Source organism: Amblyomma maculatum, chromosome 6, assembly GCF_055883805.1.
Source record: "Amblyomma maculatum isolate TAMU_Amacu chromosome 6, ASM5588380v1, whole genome shotgun sequence".
Taxonomy (NCBI): Eukaryota; Metazoa; Arthropoda; class Arachnida; order Ixodida; family Ixodidae; genus Amblyomma; species Amblyomma maculatum.
Genome location: NC_139349.1, coordinates 101,199,561 through 101,227,452, shown reverse-complemented (window position 1 = coordinate 101,227,452; position 27,892 = coordinate 101,199,561). Strand labels below are relative to the sequence as shown.

The 27,892-nt window shown below is 47.4% G+C and overlaps 1 long non-coding RNA gene and 1 pseudogene across 1 annotated transcript; both read right to left on the bottom strand.

Annotated features, from left to right (window-relative positions):
* Positions 1-1,714: 1,714 nt before the first annotated feature.
* On the bottom strand, positions 1,715-27,892 carry LOC146186448 (uncharacterized). The gene is made up of 3 exons (XR_014708109.1): positions 27,435-27,892; positions 7,207-7,442; positions 1,715-3,350 (listed from the first exon to the last, which is right to left on the bottom strand). It is a non-coding gene; the product is annotated as an uncharacterized LOC146186448 (long non-coding RNA).
* Positions 25,647-25,819, bottom strand: LOC146186449 (U2 spliceosomal RNA; annotated as a pseudogene).

Here is a 27,892-nt window from a genome sequence, read left to right as displayed (position 1 = left end):
GCTGTTGAAGAAGCAATTGATGCTTACGGTGCAGTGCAGTTTCAAAATGAAAGTGGAATGAGCATCGACCGTTTTTTAGGCCTGCCGATGCTATACCTCCGATTTTTTATGTTGGATTTGAAGGAAGTGTTCTGGAACAAAAAGATGGACTTTGCATAGGATCTTCAATTGCTCCTATATTGAGTGATCTCTTTCTTGCAAAGGATGATAGGACACTTTTTAATCATAAGAAAGCTGGAGTTGCCAAGGCATTCCGATATGTAGATGATTTTTTTCATTTGCCTGCCATATGGAGAGTACACAGAGAGCAATGTTGAGAGCATTGTGGCACTATTTCCTAATGTACATCCAAACCTTGAGTTCACGCTTTAGCTACCAGAGAATGCACAGATCCAGTACTTGGATATAAGGCTGGTGCTTAATGAAGATCATACGTGTTGGTTTTACAGGACACGAGGGGCAAAAGGCCTTCCTTACAACTCGGGTCATACAAAGTTGATCAAGAGGGGGCTGGCGTGGTTACGGCAGGCATTGGTCAAGTCCTGTCTGCACTTGATGGGCGAGAGTGTCAACCCACAGATTGAGAGGTTGGATAGAAGTGGATATCCAAGGGCCTTTTTGGTATCTGCAGCTGAAAGCTGTTTATAGATCATGCGACCCCGAGCAAAAAAGAGTAAAGAGAGTGAGCAGAGAAGACAGGTTGTAATCCTGCGCTACGTACACAGCATCAAAGATCGCTAGCCGATTAGATATTATGGTCGTGCTGTCTATGCAGGAAGGTTAACGGAGCGAGTGATCCCAAGGAAGGATGCGGCGTGCTGCATAAGGAGCACTTCGTCAACTACCATGAAGGTGTTGTGTACAAGATTCTGCTGACATGTGGGAAGGCGTGTGTGGGGCAGACGGGTCAATGCCTCAATGAGAGGTTAAGGAAGCACAGAAATGCATCTGCAGCATTGTCAGCTCCAAGAAACCTGGCGACCCATTTCTCATTGTGAAAAGGATGGCACTCAACAGGCCCCAGGGGATAAACATTGTGTAGCCAGGCTCACAGAAACCAAGGGGCTGACTCGGGCAAAAGACGCTTTGAAACGGGAAATTATTGAAACATTTAAAATTATTTCGGGTCAAGGGGAATGCGTCAGTGTACCATCTGTGGCGCTCAGCAGGAAGGAATTGCTACTGCTTCATTTGGACAATAGGACAAAAAAATAGGCACAATTTACCTGAGTAAAATTTGTCGGTCTAGTTGGTTCATAGTTCAATGCAATAAAAAGCTGCATACCTTTCCTTCGTCCGTGTCTTATTAGCGCAGCTTTTTATTGCATTGAACAATTTACCATTAATCCTATTTTTCCTTCAGAATTTTTCTCCACATTTTTCCTGGATGTTCTGTTTTCTTCTTAATGCACCCTTACCTCTTTTTTTGTCATGTTTTCGTCATCTTCATACCACAAATAATAGCCAGTGGGTAGTGTGCGCATCATTGGTGTGAGCGTCTTGCTATAATCTCGCCACACGCGCGTGCATGTGTGTGCAAGTGCGAGTGAGTGAGTGACTATGCAGCGCCAGAAGTCTTCAGATTCATCTAACCAACTAGCCCGCATGCAAGTTCTACTGAGCGAGTTGCATAATATCTCCTGTAAAGCTGCTGTGCAATCAATTATTGTTCAGTGAAAATAAACACTGCACACAACTTGAAAACCAAGTTTTATTCAACACGAAAATCAACAACTTGGAACTTTCCAGTGAAAAATTATGTATGACTGGCGCCAGCTAGGAACTCATGTTCACGTAAGCATCAAGGCATCATTACATATACAATTCAAATGGTTTGTCTTTGACCAGCAACCTTAAATTGTTGTTTTACAAACAGCTCCAATCTTTTTTTTTCGTGTTATCAAAGGAGTAACAAGTGAAGCTAACAGCTGTCTTGTAGCAAAGGTATGAAAACTCTCTGCAGAAAACCCCGATTCATGGGCCGCTTTGGTTGGTGCTGTTAAACAGGCAAGGCAGGGAATAGTTGTGCCCAAATGTGAGCCAATTGCTACAATTTCGCCATTCGACAAGCAGTAACTGCCGTCGAGCTTCGCATAGTTTGAAATTGATTTAAGGTTTCCACATACACTCATTATATATTAAGTATAATTGTATGTACATAGAAAATAATAGCAATTAAGAATCATAAGCAATTCAGATAAGGCTGATTACACAATTATGCTGCAAAAGCTACAGTGCATAACATGGAGTTAGAAAAATTGGTTCTTTGCAGCGCAAGAAGTATGCATGGGCAGTACTGTCGTATAGCGTCTCGTGCACGTCAGTTGCTGAAAATGTCGATGAGACCACTTCGTGTGGGAACTATATTAGGTTGATATAAACTGTTCAAATGCAGTCGGCCCTGTTAGATATTGTTGCAAACGATTGAAATCTTTATATGTTCTTTTTTTAGACCGCCGCTGCTGGTGGTGGAGGTGGTAGTGGTTTATTAATAATGAAAAAGAAGGAAGAAAAGAGTGTTGCCGGCCGCGGCAACTGCTATCTAAAATCTGAAGCACCGAAGCTGCATCCGGCAGGACAGCCGCTAGTATGCGGCCTTATCGCTCTGATTCTGGCAAATGTATTAGTTCTGTTTATGCTCGTCACGAGACATATTTTTATCAGTTTCTTTGTCGCGAAAGATGCGCCGAGATGTGTCTCGAAGATTCCGGCCATTCGCATATGTTTCTACATTGTTCTAGATTGCGCTAGTCATTGTTTGCAGCCTTATCTAGATTTTTCTGTGCCGCCTTTAAACTGAGCACTGACGGATGCGACTGTTATTCGTAATTCGGCGACAAGCGAGCATGTTTGTTGCTATCGCCGCTGTCGAGTTGTTCAGCTATTTTGAGGGCGCAAGTCAGCCCAGTAAAGAGTTAATTTCAGTACTTCTAAGCCTGTGTTTCTTTTGTAGTCACGGCATTGTCACAGCCACATGACAATATGCATAAACGTTCTTTCCGTAAACACTAGGTCATGTCTGGTGCCTTCGGGAGAGCCAAATCAGCGTCCACCTATCACCACAAGACGGGTCCACTATACCTTTCAAGACAGGAATATGGCATGATGGTAATAGGCCGTGCTATTAGAGGGGCTTCTTCATAGCATCCTCGATAATCTGCGCAATGAATTTTGCCTCTTAAGTTCCCGATGAAGATGAAGATCTCGCCCGCTTCTTTGGAGCCGAAAAGGGCCTTCTTCTTGGGCTTCTTGAAGAGGATTGGTCTCGATGCCCCGGCTTGATACAGTCGGTGGCTCCTTTACTTCATCCCAGGAGTAGGTCCACTTTCCACTCGCCAAACACGTTCCACCTGCAAATAACAGATTGCAGCACAATTCGTGATTATAAATACCTTTGACAGGAAAGCCCCCAGGATTTCAGTTTATTTTAGAAAACATTTATAGCTTCATATTAAAGGTAGTCTAAAGATTAACTGCGACTGAAAATTTTTGATCGGACCTATCTTCTAATTTCTTTGGTAGGGAGACTGGCATTTAAAAAAATTATGCTCATGGATGCTTGTTAACGTCTCCACAATTCGCTCTGTTAATGCTCTTCTGGCATAGGCGGGCACTTGCTACAATACGTTCGGAGCTTTTTGCAAGCGCACTCCATGCGCGTTCGCGTGGGAGGTGCTCTCTCGGTGCCCCGACCGGTGGAGCTAGGCATGCCATAGGGTTCTGTTCCTAGTTTTTTTCTTGTCGCCTTTTCTGTTCAATGTGGCGATGTCGATGGTGCTGGGCTGCCCGCCCGCAGGCAGCCAGCATCATGTGTTACATCTCCATGTATGCAGATGACATTGCTCTGTGGTGCCTGGAACCACCGGGCGAGACCGCGCGCGTGCCTGCAGGGAGCTCTGATGGCAGTGAGCGACTGTTTGCGCGGCCTAGGTCTCTCGCTCAGCGTGGACAAGCCCGTCGCAATGGCCTGGCGGTGTTCCGAGCTCGCGCAAGCGACCACTGCTCACAATGGTCGGGACCCTCCTGCCGTGGCGACTTTCGGTGCGGTACCAGGGGGTGGACATAAACCATGTGCCTTTCCTTCGGACCCACGGCGACCAAGATCTGCCTGTAGATGGAGCGAACCACCACCGCCGTACACAGGCTCACTGCTCGAAGCCAGGGGGCCAGGTATCTCCCATCAAGCTGCGCTGCGGCTGTACAACTCCGTGGCTCTGGGGGCAATTCTCTACACGCTACCGCTCGTCACGCTGCGCTAACCATGCTGGAGGAAGCTGGAGGTAGCTGTCACCTATCTAGTACCAGTTCACAAGTCCTACATTTCTCCACATTAAGTAGATGGAGCTAAGGAGCTTTCAATATTTCTGTGCCAAATTTCCCTCTGCGCTCTTCCAGAATATACAGTAAGCATATAAAAGATAACCTGACAGATGGAGCAACTAGCAATTGCTTTGCAGCTACAGTATGTACACTGCTCAAACAAGTCTGTGCATATACCATAGGTGGCAAGCCAATTGTAAGTTTCAAAGTGCATCTTGATGTACTACAAACTTCATGGAGGAAGTTCTGTGCTCAAAATTGGTTATGGGAAGCATAAACCAAGCTACAAGTGTAGGAAAAGGAGCAAGCATTTATTTTAACCAAAACGTATTGTCCCGAGAAAATAACCCGTTAGTCTATTTCCAGACTACTTCCTCCCAAGAAAGAAAGCTGAGTAGAAGTAGTAAGTGGTTCTTTATTATAATAGAATAAAATAAAAATAATAAAGGAAGGAAAAGATTTTTTGCCTGCTCTGGTATCTGCTATCGAATTGAGCTGAAGCACCTGAACTGGGGCGGCGGAAATAAAGGCGTAGTAAGGAGACAGGTAGGAGAAATCAAAGAGGTGAGCAACAGGGAGAAAGGACAGTTTAGGTTAAAAGGTAAAGGAGTATAATACAATATTGTACATTCCACACAGTACGAGTTTGTTTGAGACCCGTCCGCGATTGACTTAGCACGCTGGAGCACTCGGCACTGCGTGCGAGCCTCCACAATGTGCATTACGTAGAAAGCTGAGTGAAGAAAAACAATATGGGGGCTTGTTTGAAGACATACATATATATCAAACCACTAGCTAAAGGACACCAATGATTTGGAGGTGAAAGAACTGAATGTGCAGGACTCAGCATTGACAGCCATAAAAAAACCTTACAGTGCCAATGCATTCATCTCAAAAGATAAGGATACGGAAATGGCACCATGATACATCAATGGATACAGTGAAAGGAGAAAATAAAAGAGTAACGGGGACCACAGTAAAAAAAAAAAACAAGCGGGATTTCAAGCTGGACATTGCTGGTGAGGGTGAACACAACAATAAATAAGTAAAAGCGTACATAAATCTTTTTTTTTTTTTTTTTTTTTTCACAAATGCTTTTGGCTGGAAACAATTGCACTTTTGCAATTGCAATTTTGGCAGGTGCCAAAGTTTCCTGCCAAGGTGCTTTCCCATCAAGGTCTAATTTCCAGGTGATGCAATGTCCACCCTGATGATTTGGGTAGTTATTTAAGCAGGAGCCCACAGTAACACAAGCTACGTACCACTGTAAGTGCACCTGAGTCAGACGAGGAAATAAGAGCTTACGCAGCAGAAAATTTTTAGCCACAAACTAAATGCTGCTTCCACAATGAATTGGTGACAGACTCTGCCTTGCCCTGCCAACAGCCAGCTGCCCTGGTTAGCTTAGCTGATAGCACAACTGCATCCAGAAATAACAGCGACCCCCGGTTCCAGCCGTGGACCAGGATGAATTCCTCTTCAATAACTAAGTTTCTGAGAAAGCTGCACAAAGTCTCCTCTACAACTGTACAACTGCTCTTAGGTGGTTGCCAATCTGCAGCTTTAACTGAAAAAATGACCCCACCTTCGACAGTTTCTTTAAATGCATTGCACTTCAGCCCCAACGGCGCACCTTTTAATAATTTCTTTCAACAATGCCCTGATACGAAAGAAAAGGGAAGTGCATTTCCAAGAAAACTGACAAGGAGCGACATTTCATTTCTACTAGCACGAAAAGGTACTTTGGGGCAATAAGACAATAGGCAAAAGGTCAAGCAGGCACACTCGTATGCCTTGGTTAGACACCAAGACTATAGACACCAGATTTTGGTGGCATTCTTCTCGTTAATGATTCATAAGTCATTACTGCATATCGATCCGCACGCAGTTTTTTTTGAAGACCGCTAAATAATTTATAAATTAATGTTCTTTTCTCACCAGTTTCGATTTCGTTATCCGAGAGATGGCTGTGACGTCACGATCATGTCTTGAGGCACGGCATGAAAAAACAGCTATATAATCACTCATTCTTCATAATTATAATGATTCCTGTTCTTGAGGCAGGCTGGCTTTATCATTGTAGTGAATTCAAAAGACACAGCAATAATTATATCTCTGTATTTTCATCTCTCATGTGACCTAGACTTGACTGTGACTTCACAGCCATCGCTCGGTTATTGAAACCGAAACAAGTGACAAACAAAATTCGATTATAAATTATTCAGCAGTCATAGGCGAATGTGATGTGGTGATCCGTGTACAGTAATGCCCTAGGTATCATTACAAACGATAAAACATGAACCCAAAAATTAGGTGTCTATAAGTCCTTTAAGCAAGCCTTGGTATCGATGTAGAGTTGCCTTTCATAAAGTGGTAGCTTACGACCGCATGCTAATGAGGATGTGAGAGATAATAGAAGTACAGATCAAAAGATCAGTGCATGTACATGAATAAGGATCCACAAGAGGAGCTGCAGAAGGAAGTCATTAACAATGAGACATCATGCCTTTAAAGGCAGAATTTAAGGGTCCCCTAAATTTTGCCTCCGTTTCAGCAGCTTCCATGCAAATGTTCTTATGGGTGAGAAACCATAGCACCCATAGCTTTGCAGTGGATGTGACAACACTGACAGAACAGGGCACTGAGTACCACTTTGTCCAGATTCTGTTGCCAGTAATATCAATTCTACGGCTTTCTGTGGCTATATTTGTTCCTTTGGCAGCAAAAGGAACATTTTATTGGTGTGAAAATCTTGCCACTGGGTTCAAACTCGATGTCAAAAATGAAAGGACTGCACGTGATCACAACTTGGAAGTAAAATGTGAAGTGGCCTCAGTACTCACGAGAAGTGAACCAGGCCCTGCTTTTCAGTGCTTTCCAACTTACATCTGATGCGCTGAGAAGCTCGATGTTTTGCTGGTGCTTCTGGAACTTCTCCTGGACCGTCTTGCTGGCCTCGGTAGCCACACGCATGATCTCCTTGTACTTGGGTAGGCTGTTCTGTAAAGGCTCATTCAGTTTCTCCGAGGGACTGCGCGTCCACCGCTCACCATGCACCGCTCTTTGAACTGGGCCCGAAACTCTCGGTCAGACCCCTCTTCTTCCAGAAGCAGCCGTTCACTCTGCAGAAGGAAAGGGGGAATGGGAAAAAAAAGCTGTAGGGAGACTACACTCCTGAAATATTGCACTGGCTGGCATGCAGCAGTGATTAGGCACAGAGAGATGCAGCCCAAGCAGATTAACTGCCCTGTCCCTCCAGTCACGATAGCCCTCAGACAGCGGGTGACCACATATATACTGATAGACCGAATAAATGTTTTCGATGAATGTGTGACTGCCTTTTTTCAGCGAATGACTGTGGCAGTGACCATCTGCGATTCAAACGTTACCACGCCGCTTTTTAACGCGAGCTGTTCATATTCTAGTAACTATGAGGTGCACGATAGATCTTGAAGCTGTGATTGTAGAAGAAAATTCTGCCGTCATTAAAATGGGTTGTATTGGTTTCCAGGCTGTATTGAGCCAGTGGGTAGGCATAGCGTGATCTGCTTTTTTATGGCAGCTATGGAACTCCTCAACCATCACGATACTTAGGACATGTTTTCTGCAAAACCATCAATTTCATGTCTGTAACCTAAATGGAACTGATAAACTTACTTCACCAGTTGACAGCTCTGACTTTCTTTGTTAATTGTCAACTTTCACTGAGTGTTAACTTGCACTAAACAGTCTGGGTTAAACCGAATATGAAAACAAAAATCAGCTTAATATGTTATTGTCTCTATATATAGTTTCAACCGAAACATATCCAGCCCTTATAGCTATAAAGCGTATGATATCGAAGGAAGCTAATAGTTGTTGGTCATGATGAACGTTGATTTCGCCAGGTTTCACAGTCAACAGTCGCAATTGTAACAATTTTCAGCGTTTGTTTTCTTAAAGGGACACTAAAGACACCTAAAGATGCTATGAAAATCTAATAAACTACATTTGGTGACACTGTCGCCGCATATCCGGCAGCAAAAAATCGAATAATTGCTGAGATATTGCAATATGAAGTTAAGGTTTTTTCTTGTTCCTGCCGGTCGAATTCAAACTGTTTCCTCTGACTACGTAGTCAGAGTAGAGTAGAGTGACGCACACTATAACATAAGCAGAGACTCCGTGATTGCTAGCGAGCCGGCGCGGCTCGCGACGTCGCATACCTCAGGGGCCAACATGGCAACAGCGTACTCGCAATCGACTATCGGCTCACAATAAGTGACGGCCACAGCCGAAATAAATAAAACGATGAAGAGAGTAATTTACAGAGCGATGAGTACATAAAGGAAGAAAAAAAAAAAAACAGAGCGCTTGTAATGCACAATACTATACATGTTTCTCAAGCCTTTGCGCTCCTTCTTGCACTGCATATAAACAAACCGAGCCCTCGGTCATTGCAACGCTTCCCGAAATGCTTACGTACAAATAAGATTTAGTTACCAGCAAAATAGTGTCCTCGATGCTGCGCTTGCCAGTTTTGAAGCTTCGTCGCACTTTTTTCCTTCAAGGTTCGTGCTACAGCTCAATGCTCAGCGAAAATTATGTCCACGGTAGCAGAGCATGACCGAAGCGCCGGCGCCACTAAATTTGCCAGCGCTGTGAAATTCCACATGTTAAAATGGTTCCAGTGCAGAATATAGTGCGCATAGGCATACAGAACATTAGTTGCAAGTCGTGAGAGCGGGCAGCATGCTCCGATGGTCAAGAAGTTGTATTTTTTAGACCAGCAGCAATAGCCTGTACACCTCGGAACATGTTCCATTAAAAATGTGGCCATGACATAATATGCAGAAATATTTGCAAACTCTCCGAGGCTGTTGTTGTTGTTGTTGTTCAACACATTTATTTATTCAAAAGAGGGAGTAGATATGACGGCAGTCCTGGGTGGCGCCCTCAGTCCAGGGCACCAGTTGAGCGTGCAGCCAGCCATGCCCGCACTATGAGCCTCTGCTGGGTGGACAGGCTGGAGTTGCAGAGCTGCTCTTCCCAGGTTCCGCTGATGTCGGGAGGAAGAGGAGGGAGGTTGGGGTTCGAGGTGCAGGCCCATGTGACATGGGCGAGGGTGGCGGGACTGGTGTAAAAAGGGCAGGTGCAGGTGTAGCGAGTGGGGTAAAAAAGGTGAAGACGCGCAAGGTATGGGAATGTATTTGCCTGGAGGTTGCACCAGTCAGTAGAATCTTGGCGCATGAGGCGAGAATGCGGAGGGGGATACAGAAGCCGAGAGGCTCGGAAGTAAGCGAGTGTGTCGGAGTAAGTAAGTGGGACCGGGATTGGGGTGGAATCCGGTTCAGAGGAGGAGGAGGTCGGCATTGCCCGGTAAGTATGCTCGCGGGCTAGAGCGTGAGCTCTGTTGTTGCCGGCCACCAACTCGTGACCCGGGGTCCACACGAGGTCGACCATGTGGTCAGGAGGGATAGTGGTCAGGATACGGAGTGAAGGTGGGGAGATTCGGCCATCACGGAAGCGACGAAGGGCAACCTGCGAGTCCTAGAGAATGACGGAGTGCTCCGAGGCAGAAGTGGCTATGGCGAGGGCAATGGCAACCTCCTCAGCAGTTGCAGTGTCTGATGTGCGCACACTGGCGAGGACCTGCGGCTGTAGGGAGGCATTTACCACGGCAACGGTGTAAGCATGGTGGTCGGGGTGTGGGATGGCATCAGTATAGCGGACTTCATCATTACGAGAGTAGTGGCGTTGAATGTATCTAGCGCGAGCTTGGTGGCGGCACTTGTTGAGCGTAGGGTTCATGGCGCGGGGGATGGAGCAACCACGATGCGTTGCCGTAGCTCAGGGTGGAGCGGGACAGTTAAGTATGATTTGGGCAGAGGGTACCAGAGTGCTTGGAATAGGTGGCGGCCCTGCGAGGTCTGTCCAAGTCGTTCACGTTGCGAGAGCAGGTGTGCCTCAATGTGCTCTTGGATTGTATTGTGAACGCCCATGGCGAGCAAACGCAAGGTAGCCGCGTACAATGGAATGCCCAGGGCTTGCTTGTAGGCCTTGCGGAGGATGACATTTAGGCGGTCAAGTTGCTGAAGAGTGAGAAGATGGTAGGGAAGAGCATAGAGAATTCGAGAGATGATGAGGGATTGGACAAGGACGATAGCGTCGGATTCTTTGAGGCCATGACGACGATTTGTGATACGGCTTATCATGCGAAGAACTTGGTGTGCGGATTTAGTCAGTGGCTGCATTTGCGTGGCGGCCGAGCTGCGGTGGTGGAGGTAGAAGCCGAGGATATGCATCTCTGTGACTTGGGGCAGCAACTGAGAGTCGATGAAAAGTGACACCGGTGGAGGAGGGCGAACGTGTCCGTGTTTTCGGATGATGGTCATCACGGCGGATTTGGACGGGGAACAGATTAGGTCACCGGCTTTGAGGTATTGGGCGGTAATATCTAAGGCAGTTTGAAGGGAGTCTTGCTGTGCACCCAATGAGCCTGAAACAGTCCATAGAGTTAGGTCGTCGGTGTAAAATGCATGGTGAAGATGAGGGATGGTTGAAAGCTGGGAGGGGAGTTGGTTGAGAGCGATGTTAAACAGTATGGGAGACAGGACTGAACCCTGAGGGGTGCCTCGATCTGGGACAGGAACTTCGGTAGAGTGGAGGGAATCGAATCCAATGGTTGCTGTACGGGCAGAGAGGAAACTTTGGACGTAGGAGTAAAGGCGGGAGCCGCAGTTGGTAAGAGCAAGGTTGGAGAGGATCAAGTTGTGACTGACATTGTCAAATGCACCCTTGATGTCCAAACTGGCCACGAGGCGGGGGGTCTGAGTAGACAGGTTATCGAGGATTTCCTCTTTGAGCTGGAGGAGGACGTCTTGGGCGGAGAGCTTGGGGCAGAATCCAAAAAGAGTGTGAGGGAAATGTCCATGGATTCAAGATAGGGGCTGAGGCGGTGGAGTAGGAAAGGTTCGCCGACGCAGGATGTGAGAGAAATAGGTCGAAGATTGTCAATTGCCGTTGGTTGCTTCGGTTTAGGGATGAGGATGATAGTGACGTGCTTCCAGTCAGGCGGGAGCTGTCCCGTAGCCCACACCTGGTTGATGAGGTCGGTGATCGAGTCGTAGGAGGAGTCATCGAGGTTTCGGAGGATGCGATTGGTTATGTCGTCGCGACCTGGTGCGGTGTTTTTGCTAAGAGCCAGAGCAGCGGCGCATATCTCTGTGTCGGTGCAATCTGTCTAACTCCGGGTTGGTTCCCCTGTGTATGGGGGCTGTGGGGCAGCCGTAAAGGGGGGAAGGAAACGCTGGATGAGTTGGTCTTTCAGGGCAGCGGGGTCGTCAGAATGGTCATGAAGCAGAAGCCGGAGGACTTGATTGGAATGGGTCCGAGTACAAGTGGGGTCAATTAAGTGGTGAAGCAAGGTCCAAGTAGCCGCGGTGCCGAGTGTGCCTTGGAGCCTAGAACATGTGCGATGCCAATTTATGTGGGCAAGCTGCGTAGCATATTCAGCAGCTTGGGCGGTGAGATGCGCGATGCGAAGGCGCAACTTGCAGTTATGCCGCTGTTTTTGCCAGCGACGGACAAGGCTGCAGCGGGCTTCCCAGAGGGAGAAGGTGGGTATCTACGTCCGGTTGTGCAAGGGTGACGGATAGTTCTTTGGTAAAGGTGTGGACGTCGGCTTTTAATGAATTCGTCCACTCATGATATGTATCTAAAATAAGGGGGGGGGATTGGACGGACGAGCTTTGCAAAAAGCGGACGAGTCCGTTAAGGGCTGCGTACGGACGTGATGGTGGGGGAGACGGGCGAACACGTCAATTTGAAGTATGAAGTGGTCGCTTCCCAGGTTTTCCTTTAGGTTGACCCAAGATATGTGGGGGAGAAAATGGCCGTAGGTCAAATCTAGGGTTGTGTCCCAACTGACACTATTACCTACACGGGTAAATGATTGAGGTTCATTGTAGAGGGTGAGGCGGTGATTACAGACAGCCTCATATAGTAGGCGGCCTTTCCTGTTACGAAGGCGGTAGCCCCAAGCAGGGTGTTGGGCGTTAAAGTCTCCAGCAGTAAGTAGATTACGGTCAGAGCGGTGTAGTGCCAGCTGGAAAAGGAGGTTAAAATCGGCATGGTTGTCACGCGGTGGGAAGTAGACGTTTAGAATGAAAAGGCTGGGCTGTCCCTGTTGGGCCGGGAGGAGTAGTAGGTGAGGGACGCTGACACCCGCAAATGTGTAGACTTGAGCAACTTGGTGGCAGGCAACGAGAAATGCAAATTGTGGGAAACGTTGGTTGGTGAAAGTTTGATAGCTAGGGAGAGAGACACGGGGGCCTGGTTCTTGGAGTGCAATGACCGGGGGGGGGGGGGACATGTATTAATGAACAGAGAAAGTTGGTGGCGGCGGCGGTTGAGGCTGTTACAGTTCCACTGCCAGACGCACAAGTATTCACGAGCTGTTGGCGGGCGCGGCATCTTCAGTGTGATTGACAGGACGCGGTACTGGTGTGATTTGGGCAGTGTGTAACGGAGGCTTGGGTGGATGACGAGAGGCCCAAGTCGCGTGGAATAGAGCGAGGTGCGGGACGCAAACGTTTGGTTACCTTGGGCAGGAGTTTGGGGCGTTTGGGTTCCCGGGCGATGCTAGGGCCGGCTTGGACCTTGGCAGTGAGTCTGTTGAGCCAGATGTCGAAGGTGCGCAGGTGCTCGAACACTTCGCTCATGGCCGTCGCAACTGCCTCGGTGATTGTGTCACTTGGTGATGGAGAGGTAGGTTGGGGAGTGGTGACTAGAGTTTCAAGTGTAGTTATCGGATTGTGGAGGCCTGCAAGGCGATCGGCAATCTGGAGAAGGAGCTGCTCGGTTGGAGTGGGGGGGGTAGGAGGGTCGATGATGGGAGGGTGACCTGGGTAGTGGCCACTTTCGGCAGGCTTACTGGGGGCACTGGAGTGAGCGTAGGCGGGGTGGATGATTGGGAGGAGGTGGTGGTGCTGGGTGGGGATGAAGTGTCCATGGACACCACGTGAGCAGGTTGGGAGGAGGGGGGTGGGGGTGGCGCATTCGGGGCTGCTGGTAAAGGTTTCCAGACTGGGATGGGAGGGGAATTCGCGGGGATCGACACTGGGGGCCAGGGTTGGGAGTAGTCAGGATAGGGGGGGTTACCTTGAAAAGGGCGGTTGAAGGTGGGAGGAGGGAGCGCCCGGGCAAACCGTAGGGGACAGTTGTGGTCCGCCGTGGGATGGGCTCCATGGCACTGGGTGCAACGTGGGATACACAGGTGATGTTGAGGTGGGTTGTGGGCGGCACACACAGTACACAAGTTCACTTCCGGCGTTGGGCAGACATCTGCACGGTGACCGGCGGTGAGGCAGCGCGAGCAGATCTGGCGGAGGGGGCGGTGGGGTCTGCAGGGCTGCAGGGCTGCATGACGGCCTGATATGTATGTTGGTACAGTGCAGCCCTCGAAAGTGACGAGCTCATTGTCACTTCCGCCAATAAGGCGGGCATGCAGGATGTTGAAACCTGGGGGAACGGTGAGATGCCGCATGAGTCTCAGGGGTGGAGCCTGGCTGAACTTCTCGGACAAAGCCCTTGATTGAATTATAGAGGGAGGCGATGTAGCTGCATGTGGGGTAGGATTTGCCATTGAGAATGATGGTCTTTCCATGGCCTGCGCGTCCAGAGAGGCGGTGCTCGCCACTATGATGTTTCTGTCGTGGACTATACGCAGCGTAACCTGCGACTGGAAGGAGAGGAGTGAAATGCCTGTAGAAGCGCTCAGATGCTGCGAAATCTGGTATGGCTTGTACTTGGTGAGATCAAGGCCCCCGCGCGGGCGCATCACAACCTTTACCTCGCCGCGGGGGGAGATTCAGAGTGCGGCGAAGAGGGGGTGGGAGTGGAGCATGAGCAGCGTCTCTGCCTGCGGGCGCAGGCGGCCGCGGCTGTAATAAGCCGTGACCCAGCCTGGAGATTGTCGACATTCGGGATGATTATGCTGAGCGAGGGCCGCAGTGGTGGTAGAGGTCCGCGGAAGCGGTTGGCCTTCAGGTATGCTCATCATGAGAAACAGGTAGAGGATGGATTTCTTGGCGGTGAAGCGCCGCAGCGGCGGCCGTCGTAGAAAACTGCGCAGCGTGGATGGGGCGGTACTCCAATTTGTTCTTCTGGGGCGCGCTGGCTAGGCCATGGATAGGCCACGATGCACTTCCGGATGCAGTTGCAGACACAGCCGGACGGGGAGAGTGGGGAGGGGCAGTGAGCGAGGAGGCAGAAGAAGCATAGAAGAAGCGGAAGGGGGGGGGGGGGGGGGGGGGGGGCGTCGCTGCTCAGACGGAGCGTCTGGAGCGTCCTGGCGAAGCGTGCCCCGCCCGGAGACGCAAGAAAACGAGTTTCGGGGCGGAAGATCAGAGATAAATAAGACAGCGGTAGAGCACTCACTGGTGGCGTGCGTCCACGAAGATGGTGTCAAAAGATGCTCTGAAGCTAGATGCGTGGAATGGAGCTAAATTCGAGGTCGGCGAAAGGATGAGGATGTCCCATTATTTGAAAACAGTGAACAATTGAATGATAATGCGTTTTTCCTTCGGCACTTAGCATATGTATGATTTTCGTGGCGTACGTAGCTGCAGTCGAGCCATAGAGAAAGAGATCTATTTCTCTATGGTCGAGCGGTCAGGTCAGGGTTGGGAGCTCGCAGTCGAAGCGGCGACGGCGGCAATATGTTGGCTCAGAAGTGTGAACGAAGAAGCGTGTCGGCGGCAGCGGATTTCGCTCGCTCGCGCCTCCGAATGCTCAAATGTGAACGAGCCAGGCGCATCTGCTGCTCCAAGCTCGTAATTCAGGCGCTGCAGGTCTAAACTTGAAACTATCTGAGCACGCACGAAGTGCCTGAGCTGGAACATAACCGAAACTGAAGTGGGCGCCTGTGGCGCCTCCAAGTATATTTTTGTATTTGCCTTGCAACGTTTACGTTGTCTTTTCGCCGTTGTTTACGTATGATAGAAGTGTGTTATATTCGAGAGAAAACCTACGACCGCATTCAAATGGGCAACGTAATTCGCATTTGACAGCCTCCGGGATCCCTAGCGCGTCACGTGATTTGAAGTTGCGAGTTTCGGCTGTGGCGGCGATACCTGTATTTCTGTTCTTCCTCTTTACTACCTTATAACCGCTCTGTTTTCAGTAAGAATGGATTTTTTGTAATCAGGAATTGGCATTCTATCGATGCAAGCCCACTTCAGATTTCTCTTTAGTGTCCCTTTAATTTGTAGTAAAAAGCCTTTGGATAAAATTTCTGTTCGAGTACACGACATTGTAATTACAAAGCAGCAAGATCATATTATATTAACCTACCTCTATAGTAAATTGTATTTACTATTTCTACAGTGCACTGCACAATTACCGGCGCGCTGTATAATGCTTCTCCCAGCTAAACCGGGGAATCCTCGCAGCTCAAATTTCGCACAAAAATGGCATTTTGTCGTTGGTATTTTTTATTACCAAATTTGTTTGGGGTACTTGCCTGATTCGATCAGAAGAAGTCGGATATTCCAATTGTATGCAGCGGCGGCTCGTCTTACATCGCCGCCGCCGCATACAATGGGAGCATCCGACTAGATCCGACTTCTGATCGAATCAGGCAAGTACCCCAAACAAATTTGGTAATAAAAAAATACCAACAACAAAATGCCATTTCTGTGCGAAATTTGAGAAGTGAGGATTCAGTGGTTTAGCTAGGGGTAGCATTCTACAGAGCACCGGTAATTGTGCAACGTGCGCAAGAAAGGAATAAAAAGAAGTTATCGCGAAAAATATTTGCAGAATCTTTCCTGCTATTGATATCACTGCAGAATTCATCTTGCGTGAAATCTACCCTTTCGTAGAACGAGTGTAGCATTACCCTATGAATTTTGGATACCTTTATGCTCTATACATTGGATACCAAGGAAAATAATGTAGCCGTGACCAGTTTCCAATGGCAGCCAGCCTCAGCATATATGATCACAATGTTTTTTTTTTTTTTATTTAATTCCATTCGCATCGACCCCACTGAGCATAAAACTGACCTCGAACCACCAGGTGAAATTACTGCCATGAGATAAACAAAACACGATGTCGCGTTATAGCAGTCACAAGACCACCGCAGAGAACCCATGCCGCAAGATTGCTCGCTGCACGCAACTGTCAAGTGGGACCCAACATCCGCAAAGATATTGTAAAGTAGGTTGTTTGCTCTCGTTCAGGAGCACAAAGTTCTTGCTTGGGCGACTTTGGCTATGCGCTACAGCTGTTTTCGCATGATAACGGTAGCAGCGAAAGGTTGTTGCACGACTTCAAAACATTCGCAAACTGTGTTGTTTGGCCTCCGTCAGTACAGTGTGATACATTATACGTACTGAGAAATCTTTTTCCCCGGCCATTTCTGCTAAATGCAAATTTAAAGAACCACGGCCAGTGCTTACCAATCAGCTGCCGATGGTTGGTCTAGTTGCCTGACTAGGCCCGCGTGTCAACGTTAGCAGTTGTAAGATTTATACATTGTTGTGTAAGCAGTTATTTGCTGACTTAAATCCAAATAACAAAATATGCTTTCACCAGTGGAGCAATCAGCATGAGCCTGCAGAAATTGCGGAGAAATACAAGCAAGATGAATAAAGTTTCCTGCTTGTGGAGACCTAGCTATTACATAGGGTGCAGTGGTGTTAATTTTTGTCCTGTGTAGAGAGACAGTTAAAGACGGTTGCAGAGATAAAAAATAACAGCATTTTTATATACTCTGGATCAGAGTCATAAAAATCTTCACTTTAGGACAGCACTACTCTGGGTCAGAGTCATGAAAATCTTCACTTTAGGACAGCACTACTCTGGGTCAGAGTCATGAAAATCTTCACTTCAGGACAGCACTAAAGTTGTCCAGCTACTTTTCATGTTTCATTGTACGGCACATAGAAAAGCTAGGATACCATGGCCTGGTATAAAACAATACTTTGTCACTTTTAGTTTTGGCTAGTCACATTTAGTCACTTTTACTTTTGGCTATTTTTTTGTGCCTGACTGTTTCTCTTGGTGCCCATAGCAAAGCTGTGCTAAACATTGAGACCTTACTTTCAGTTGATGTTTTCATTAGTAAGAACCACAAGACAAGTTGACTTTATGCCTGGCTTTTCGTACTTTACTCATTTACCTTGAACACATTGCATATAGTGTAGAAGGTATACATTCCTACATTTCAGTCTGTATGCATTAACAGCTCATGTGCCTACTGGAAACATTTGAATGTACACAGTCAAGTTTTTCTGTCCAACCAGACCCCAAGCACAAAGTACATAACAGCAAAATAGTTACAGGCTCTTTCCAGCTTTGAGTGGAAGAAATAATGGTTTCACATTCTGAAGGTTCGGGAGGTTTCAAGAGGTGCCATTAAAACAAAGCTTTTGTTTTAGTGCTTTCCTTTTTTGACTGGCATAATGCAGCAATCAATATTGGGAAATCAGGCATGGGAATTCAAACATGGAGAGCTTCCAGAGTTGTATGTGAATGGCATAAAATGTCCCACACACTATGCTTGGTTAATTTTGTTTATGAGTGGGTTTTTCTTGCATGCACTGCAGCCTTGGCAAGTGGATGTGTCTCTCTGACTGCTGGAATAGCTATGTCACTAGCCGATCCATTGTCTTCAACATGCATTAGTAGAGGTTTTTGGCTCTATATTCTTGGCTACATATAGTTTGGGGTATGATGCATGCAAAATAAATACAGCAGTGCTAAAAATGCAACTCATGCATCATACAGTTGTATATTCGTAATACTACTCAAGTAAAACTCAAATACTTGAGAGAAATTTTCTTCTCTCCATTTTAACTGCCGCCGTACTAACCAGCGAAATAGCCGCTCTACGCGCGGGGGCGTCGGGGTCTTTTGTCCGAACGGCGCTCGTTATTTCGCTAAAAGCTCGTTTCCGTGTTCTTTTTTCAACCAAAGTAAACGAGAAGTCTCCCTTGTCAGCTGACGGTCGCGTTTCCGCCCGGTCGCAGATTGCGGGAAGACAACATCCTCCGTGGCCGAGTGCGGATCGCCCACACGTCCAAGGCGAGGAGAAAGGAAAGCGACGTTCGCGCTTGCCGGCTTTCTTCGAGCTTGCAGTTAGCGAAGGCATCCCTTCTTCGACAGGGCCGGTGACAATGCCCGGTGTCGGCGCGTCCATTTGCTAGTCACATCTGGAAACGTGTAGCGGCACCTTGCCTTGCCTGCCTCGAGGGGGTTTCTCGGTCCCTGTTGCGGGTGGGCGTTTGTCTGTGCGTTTACAAACTGTGTAAAAAAAAAAAAAAAAAAAAAAAGAACACATTGATTTACAGGAAGGGAAAGGCATGGTAACTGTCTCACTTGTTTTCTGTGGACACCTCAACCGCACTTAAGGGAAGGGAGGAAGGTGGGAGTGAAAGTGGAAAGAGGAGCCGTAGTGGAGGACTACGGAGCAATTTCGACCACCTGGGGATCTTTAGCGTGCGCTGACATCGCACAGCACACGGACGCCTCTTCGTTTCGCCTCCATCGAAACGCAGCCGCCGAGGTCGGGCGCGAACCCGGGTACGCGTCGCCGAGGCCGGGGCTTTTAGAGAGAGGGTAAAAACATGTTGTGAACCTGCCTGGTTTGACGAGACTTCTGCTCGCGGCTTGAGAGCAATTAAACTTTCGTGTTTTTTTTTCTTTTTTTTTTTTTTGCGTGGTGAGAGCGCGGGACGCGCGATGCTCCGCGCCATTGCAGAGAGAGATTTTGATCTCAACCGGAGCCGGGCACGCGGATCGTGCTCCCGAGTAGCCGTGGGGTGGGTTCACGGGGCGGCCGGTGAGACGTCACGCTGAGTTGTATATAGTCATTGTAAATAGACTTCTGGAATTTTCTCTGCTGTGATACTGATGGTTCCAGCAGTGCTGGTTTATTAGCTACTGGGACCATCAGCCTCTGGGACCAGCAGCCTCTGGGACCAGCAGCTACTGGAACCAGCAGCTACTGGAACCAGTGGCTGCTAGGTTTCAAACGAGTGGCTACATAATGTCAGAATTGGGTGCATTGGTTCTCTGGGGGCTTGTCGGCCTACAAAGTATTTGGTGCAGCGGCTGCCTTGGACTGCGCAAAGAAAATGAAGACGATACAGGTTTCAGTCATGACTCAGTTTAATTTTATTTTCCATGCCCATATAAATTCTGCAATCTTCATGGACATATTTTCCCTTCGAGACTGAGGTACGGCAGCAGGTGTGCTCCAGCTCCAAATAGATAGTGCCGTGAAGGTACCTGCATGGAAAAAAAGACCAGAAAAAAATGCTACCAACACCATGCTACTGCACTTAAAAGATGAATAATGGCAATTGAAAGCATCTACCCCAGAATCACATATTTGGTGCAAATCCGCATAAGAACAGGTGAAGTGTGATACAAACCACGTTTAGAGAAAATTTTCAATGAACAGCGCTTCTACTAACGTGTGGGTGGCTCCCTTTTGCATGTGCTTGTGCAGACTGCACCAATGCCCACATGCACCCATGATGTTTCATTCATTCAACCATGAGAATTCCAATCCTAGGAAAGTGTCAGTTCATTGCTTAGGCAGACGCCACATATCAACTGGTGTGGCGTTACCAGAGAGGTTAGAGGCATACACACTGCTAGCCAGACATACTGTTTAGCGGCACATTCTTTTAACCTTGTTTGGTATGCCACTCAAGTCATACGCCCATACCCTGCAAATGGATTGGCATGGAAAGACGGTCTAGTTAGGCATGGGTTCGCAATACTAAAGGCAATGCAGTCAGTTTAAGATAGTGACACAATGAAAAAAAAACAGCGCCTTCATCATCACAAGCTGGCTCGACACTGCACAGCACAACTGTAATGTACTGACAAAAAAATTGAGCAAGGATTTCTGGGTTTTTCTGAAATTTGCTCGCTGGCATGTTTACAGACATGTATTTACAAAATTGCATTTGCCATTCAGCATCCGACTCATCCAAGTAATAAAAATACAGTAGACTTGCATTATTCGTCAGATATCAGTACTGCGCAAAAGCCTTCCACGAAACTAACGGTGAAATAACATTCTTCTCAGTGCACTGAGCTCGTACGAACATCGCGCTCCACTTCAGAGAAAAGGTGTAGCTCAAGTCGTGAAATAAGCGAGACTGACATCGAATAGCACACGGGCATCATGCTTTTCACCTCGACCGAAATGCGGCCGATATTCAATTCCGCATCCTTGGGCACAACAGTCGAGCGCCCTAACAACTGAAAACACACTACCACGGCGGGTGTTTACACATTTTCGGTCTAGCTTTCTAGTTTGAAGCTTAACTTCTAGCGCTTGACAGGATCGCGGTTAGCATTAGCGTTCACCGGCATACGGCGACAATTACGAGGCACCAACAATCGGGCGACAAAGATTATTTTACTTGCCGAAAATAACGGCAATGATACTTCGGCAAAATGCTATGACCTATACTAGGACGACAAAGTTATCATCTCACTTTAATAGTTCACTCTACTGGTAAAGCGGCTCTCGTCACTGCCGAACTGCGCCGGCATTCGTGCCCACTTGAGTCACTGTTCCCACTTGCTTCACTGTTCGTTTCAGGGCCTAGACGTAAGCCCATCTTACAAGACGTTACATAACACGAGGACTACATAAAAAAAATTGAGATGCACTTTTGTTACTTACCAAACACACGCAGGCCCTAGGCCTTGCAGATGTCGCATCACATTTCTCAGTCTTGACAAAGTTGTCACACCACCTTGACCGGTTCAAATTTACGTAGACGTTCGGATAAAATGCCTTAAAGGGCAACTCCGGGGGTTTTTTGACATTCGAATATTGTAGTGAAACTTTTACCACAGGTTCTTCTCTCCGTCCTGATGCATACTACAAAATTTGGGTGCCGTACGATAATCCGTTCACGCGCAATACGGCTCTAAAATATGCCGTTTTCATAGCTTAAGTTGAGATTATTTCTGCGGGCAACACTGAGTTTCGGACGTCACAAACAGTATACAGACGTTAATGTCTACTTCCCGCGTGATTATGAAATTGTGAGGTTTATATTGAACTACCTCAGACATTTTATGCAGTGCGTCATGATTTCCATACTTTATTTTCACCATCCAACGCACGTACGAGTGTTTTTCTAATACTGAGTGTGACGTCACCATTTCGTCAAATGTGACGTCGTTTCTGGCCGGGAAATCAGTTTCGGTTTCGATTTGCTGTTTTTCTTTTTTAAAAATACTTCTAATTGGAATTTTGGAAAACGGTTTTTTGTGTTGGAGTCAGGACGTGCCGAGGAATGTAATTTAATTAAAAACACAAAATTATGAAAAAACCACCGGAGTTGCCCCGACGTTTGAATATTGTAAAGAGCACAAAATACATCTTCTGGCTTGTTGAGCATCAACCCGAGAATGGTAACAATTGTGCCCTAAGCGCTGAAAATGTGCGTTTGTTCGCGTCTGTTAGATGTTACGGCAAAATACACATGAAATAATTCAAATTGTGCTAATATTACTATTTGTAACCTTCGTACACGTAATTATATTCGCTCTGCTCTGATCGTTGCACCGGATCGTCCGCAGGCGCGTCGTCTGCTACGCTAGCAGATAGATGAAGGTAACAGCAGTAACAGCCTCGTGCATCACGCCGTGATAAACAAGATCGTAAAGATAAGATAAAATTTGTTGCATCTTTGATGTTTGCAATCCCTCATAGCGGCAGAACACTGCGGCTACCGGTCGAAAAAAAAAAAACTTAGCATGTTTAAAAAGTTGTCTTTCGCAGCTACGGTGAAATTTTTATCACGGAGCAGAAACATGATGTAAAAACGGGTATGTGCTTTCCGTGCTACGTTTTTGTAGAATGAATGAGCTCATGGTAAGGGAATGCAGTTCATACGTTCGTAAATGAACTCCAGTGCATGAGTTTGTAAGCGTGGACAAGTAGACTTGCTGGTTCCAGTAGCATTCCTGGAGGAAACCAGCAAAATTCTAGAGCCAGCAAAGAAAACCATCAGACACCCTGCTGGAACCAGTGCAACCAGCAGGTCGCCTGCTGGGACCAGCAGACGCACACTGTTGGAACCAGCACAGCCAGCAGGTGGCCTGCTGGGACCAGTAGAAAACCAGCAAGCACCCTAGCAGGCTGGAACCAGTACAACCAGCAGAAATCCAGCAGGCTACCTGCTGGTTCCCGCACAAACCAGCAGCTTCCAGCAAGGAACCATCAAGAAATTTTCAACTCACAACCTATTTACCAGTGCTCGACAAGAGTTCCCTGTCTTCGCTACAAGTCTCTTCCTACTGGCTCAATACTATGTTGAAAAAAAGAAGAACGAAGCAACAACCACTCCGTACAGAGAAATAGAAAAAGAACCACACCTTACTGGTGTCGTATGCGGAGGCCTGCGCAATACTTTAACGTGCACCGACATCGCACTGTACACGGACCCTCTGTTTCGCCCCCATTGAAACGCAGCCGCCGGCGCTCGGGTTCGAGCCATCACCACAACTGCGCATCGCCGTATATTCTAGACACTAGTTTGTTTTTTGTTTGTTTTTACTTGACGACTACCTACGTTCTGTCATCGAGGCCGTGCATTGAGGTAAGCGACGGAGCAACACATAAACGAAATCAAGCAAAAGACGGAACAAATGTCAAAGACGTGTCAAAATTTTTGGAAGGGCTCAAAACGAGCTACCAGGGCAAAAAGCATTCCGCGAAAGAGAGTATCGTCATAGTTGATGCGAGACAAAGGTCACATCATTACGCAAGGTTTGTGCGTAACTTTACCGCAAACAATTAAGTCTGCAGTTTGCGGTGGGAGAATTTTCCGAGTGAGTGAGTGAGTGAAAACTTTATTGGATATTTCAAGGGTTTCGCGGTTGTGAAGTCTCCGTCGTCTTCTCTGGCTCTGGCGACTTGAGGCTTCTCGTCAGCAAGGGTGGGCCCCTATTCCAAGGCTCCACTGAGTCGTGCTGCATCAGTCGCGTGCTGCACTAAGGCCCTTTGGGTCGCGAGCTCGCCGCTGGTGAGCCGACTCTCCCATTGCTCCGCACTCGGGTCTTCGTGTTGGTGGAATGCTTTGTTGCGTTCGCATTCCCACGTGATATGATAAAGTGTAGGTGTGGCATCGCACCAAGGGCAGGTGGCTCTGTATTGTGTCGGGAACATTTTATTAAGTATGTGTAGGTTAGGAAAGGAGTTGGTCTGTAATCTGCGCCAGCCGGTCGCTTCCTCCTTTGTTAGGGCTTTGTGTGGTAGTGGATATCTAATTCTAGCTCCCCTATGCAAGTGCAAGATCTCTGCGTATCCCCCATCGCAAGCCTGTAGGTGGAGCTCCGAAACTACCGCGTTGAAGTTGCAGTACACTGCTTGACCCACTAGCAAAGCGCCTGGCTCGTGTTTTCAGCAGCGGACTAGCTGTTTGAAAATAACTATCAACCAGACAATTAGAAAATAATTGATTCCACCAGACATAAAATCGCAGCTGTTTCTTTACGGTGCATAATCAGTCATAAAAAGAATCCGCCAGCAATTTAAAAGAGTACTGTGACGGTGCCAAATACCTGTTGATATATCCTGTTCAGCTGCGCTCATCGAGCAGTTTGCATTCCTCAGGAACTAATAGTGAAGAATACCATGATCGCACTCTTCCCAACGCAGCGGTCGCGTAGTAGGATGTAGCTTAAACTGAATCTTTTTCAGTAACTAGTTTAGGTTTTCACTGCGCCCAGACTGGTCAAGCCGTGCGCGATGTTTCGTTGAACCGCGATGTACTTCGTTTCATGCACTAGGTGCAACACTGTTTGTTTATTTATTTATTTATTGTACATACTTTCAAGGCCCGTAGGCACAACAGAAAAGAGCGGTAGAGTTACATGATTTGCAGAACGAGAAAAAAAAATAATGAAGGAACTATAAGGCACTTTGAACAGCGAGCTTGAAATTGGTGCTGTCACAAATGGTGACTGAGGAGGCGGGAAGGCGGTTCCATTCAGTGGCGGTACTTGGTAAAAAGAAAGAATGGTATAGGTGAGTGCGGCAAGATGGTACTTACCCTTTGTGTTGATGATCGATGCGAGATGAGATGTAACTGGGTCTGGTAAAAAGATTTTATTTCAGGAAAGGATTGAGGTAGCATATTCTATGAAAAGACAAAGGCGAGAGTGCTTGCGACGTATTAAAAGGTCAAGCAGACCTAATGTTTTCTTCATGGATGTTACGCTAGAATGACGTGATTAATTAGAGAGGATAAAACGCGCTGCGCGGTTTCGACTACTTTCAAGGGAAATAATTGGAATGAGCAGGGTTCCATATGGCACACGCATATTCTAATTTTGGAGGTACGAGCGTTTTGAACACGGTAAGCTTTAGTGAGGTGGGTGTGGATGCAAAGTTATGTCTTAGATAACCTAATGTTCGTTAGCATTGCTAGCAATATATTCAACATGCATGTCCCATGAAAGACTGCTAGTAATATGCAGACAAGGAGTCAACAACCGACAGGAGGGGGCGTATAAACAGGGCTAGAGCAGCAGGAGACACGCATACATTTTCATTTATTTGTGTTAAGCTGCATTTGCCATTTGTTACACCAATTTGATACACTACCCAGATCATCTTGAAGTTTACTCGAATCATTAAGGTTAGCTATTTTGTGGTAGATGACACAGTCGTCCGCGAACAGCCTAATGATTAAGTTAGAGATACAGTCAGGAAGGTCATTAATGTAGATGTGAAAAAGCAGGGGCCCCAGTACCGATCCCTGCGGTACACCGGAGGTTACTGAACAAGGTCTAGAGGTATCATCATTAGCGGTTACAAGAAAATCCTTAATCCATGCAAAGACGTTCGGGTCAATATTAAGAAGGGAAAGTTTGAAAATGATCGAGTAAAGCATGAGAAACAGAATCAAAACGACGTTAGAGTGCCACTTTATCCGCTAGCATGGTACGCCTCCGACCGCGATACGTGTCTACTCCGTTTCATACACTACGTGCAACACTGTTCGACATTAGAGCATATGGCACGCCTCTGAGTTTCGGTTTGAAGTGAGCTCACGCTGGCGAACCGGTGCCCCTGCGAGATTCATCGCTTCAGGGCATTTCCTTCGCTTCGCCTCGTTTCTGCTATTTGAAATGAGCTTTCTCTTCTCGCTGTCATATGGCATCGGAAAAATGGCGCCCACTTGACGAGGGACGATAAACGCCCCGGAGCTTATAGGTGTGCGATCTGCTATCAGATCTGCCTCGCAGGTCCTGTTTAAGTCTGATTTTTGAATTAGAAGGGTCTCACCCCGTGGTGGGGTGAGTGGGCCGATCCCGGAGGCAGTGCAATACCGGGCCAACCCGTGGCGGAGGTGAAGCAAGCTTCAAGCACTCCGCCGCATTCCAAAAATAAGTTTAATATCTTGGGTCCAAATAGGACCCGTATCAGATATTAAGCTGATAAGAACAGAGTGTTTTTCAGAAATGTTTTGTACATTTCCTAGCAGTTTTATTGCAGACACCTACTGTTGTTGTTCATTCCTTTTTAGGGGAAATCTCATCTGTAAAGTTTTATTCCTGCTGTGGGGTGAGTGAATACTACACTTTGATCTTAGCCAAAAGGCCGAGAAGCGATACCTGAGCTTGAACCGCGGTCCGGGGTCTTTGCAATCAACTACCAAAAAGACCCCCATGGCACAGTGAGCACCCGCCGGCGAGCGCAGCGAATTCCGGCGCTCCTCCGAGATGATCGCTCCGGCGGATTTTCGTGGCTGGTGCACAGCGTTCCTGCTATTTGAAAGCATTGAATTAATGCCTAATATATTCAAAATTCGATTAAAACACCTCAGAACCTGACCAAAGAACGGCTTTTAGAGGTCGCCCTGGCGGTGTTGAGAAGTCGTCTTGAAGCACTGCACAAGCGACATATTGATGCAAGAATATTTCCTCTCTCTAAATAACTAAGTCTTTGATAATTGTATACACCTAAAACAATCAACCCTAATAAAGCATATGGAAATAAAAATAACAATAAGCGAAACCGTGCCAGATATGGCGGCGCCCGTAGGTAGGCGCCCGTACGCATACCAATGTTCGACTGCACCAGGCTTGCAAAAGTCAGGTTTCTCGCACTCCCAGACATGTATCCGTGGTTTACTGGACCAATTTAGTTCACTAATACGGAAGCGGTATTCGCTCACGGCGACGATCAAGAGGACGAGTGAGGAGAGAGCACCACGGTGAGCACGAAGCCATGCCATCAGCATGGGCGGAGTTTATCGCTTTGGATTCATGCCTCATCCTGCTAAATGCAAGATAGCGAAAGCCTAGCAAGAACCTGGTAGTAGCTAGTGCGAATGCCTGTTTATTCGATTAATGATGAGCTACGCATATTTGCACTAGCTTTGTACAGCTGATCCGTAGCTTCCCCGTCGTCCGACTGCCCTGATTCACCGACCGTGCACGTCCTGCACTGTTATATAGTGTTGCATTACCAAACGTATAAGCTCTGCTAAATTCAGGAAATTAAATACAAACAAGGATAGGCGACGAAGCGATTTCAAAACGCCAGGTTGTCAAGCAAGCGAAGACATCGGAGTTGCCTCGGCAACGGGCATGAACAAGTCAGTGGCCGCCCGGTTCACAGCATGTTCGGCAGATGGCGCCACGATACCAAGCATGAAATCCGCCAGGAGAAAAATAAAATATGTCGAAAAGTAAACGGAGCGAAACGTGAAACGGGAAACCGCAACCATCAACTCCGTGCTCAATGAAAAAAAAAAAAAGACGTCTTTCAAAATACGTTCTTTGAAAGGCAGCATGAGTTCGTGGACGTGTGCGACATAAAATCTAGAAAAGCAGGGACACGGCAAGGAGCTGTCATGTCAGAATAGTGGCTCCGTGCATGGCACCGCGGCAATCTTCCCCGAAAGCAGGCTTTCAATTAAAAGGCGCAAATAACGTGTGTTGTAGGCCGTGACATTTTTCTGAACTGCAGCAGAAGTGATGCTTATGTGCCTTTGATGCACGGGCAACAACGGCCAGTCTGTTCCTTCGCTGCGAAATCTGCACTGGCAGTCGAATAAAACACTTAAAACCACGCTTACCTGACAGTCGGTATAGCTCTGGCAGCTCCACAAATTACGACACTAGATACAATGAAGCTCTGGCGTGCCGAAGATTCTTCAATAAGCTACTGCGATAGCGAAGCTGCTACGTCAACATGTCGCACTCTGCCGACGTCGCACAATGAGCACCAATTCGACTTCTGCACCGACGTCTGCAGCAAGCGGCACGTTTACCCGGACAGTTGCCACGGCTCTGACAGCTCCAGAAATACGACGCTAGACGCCTTGCCGAAGGGTCTTCACTGAGCTTCAGAGAAGTCGTACACAGGGGATGTCACACAGTGAGCACGTGAGCACCAATTCCACAGTGCACTGACGTTGGCGGCCAGCAGCACGACGTACTACAGCTCAAACGTCTACTAGCGCGTCGTGAAATCGCCACAAGCACGGCGCGACAGCTTTCGCGACATCACCACATCACCATCACCTTGCCAAAG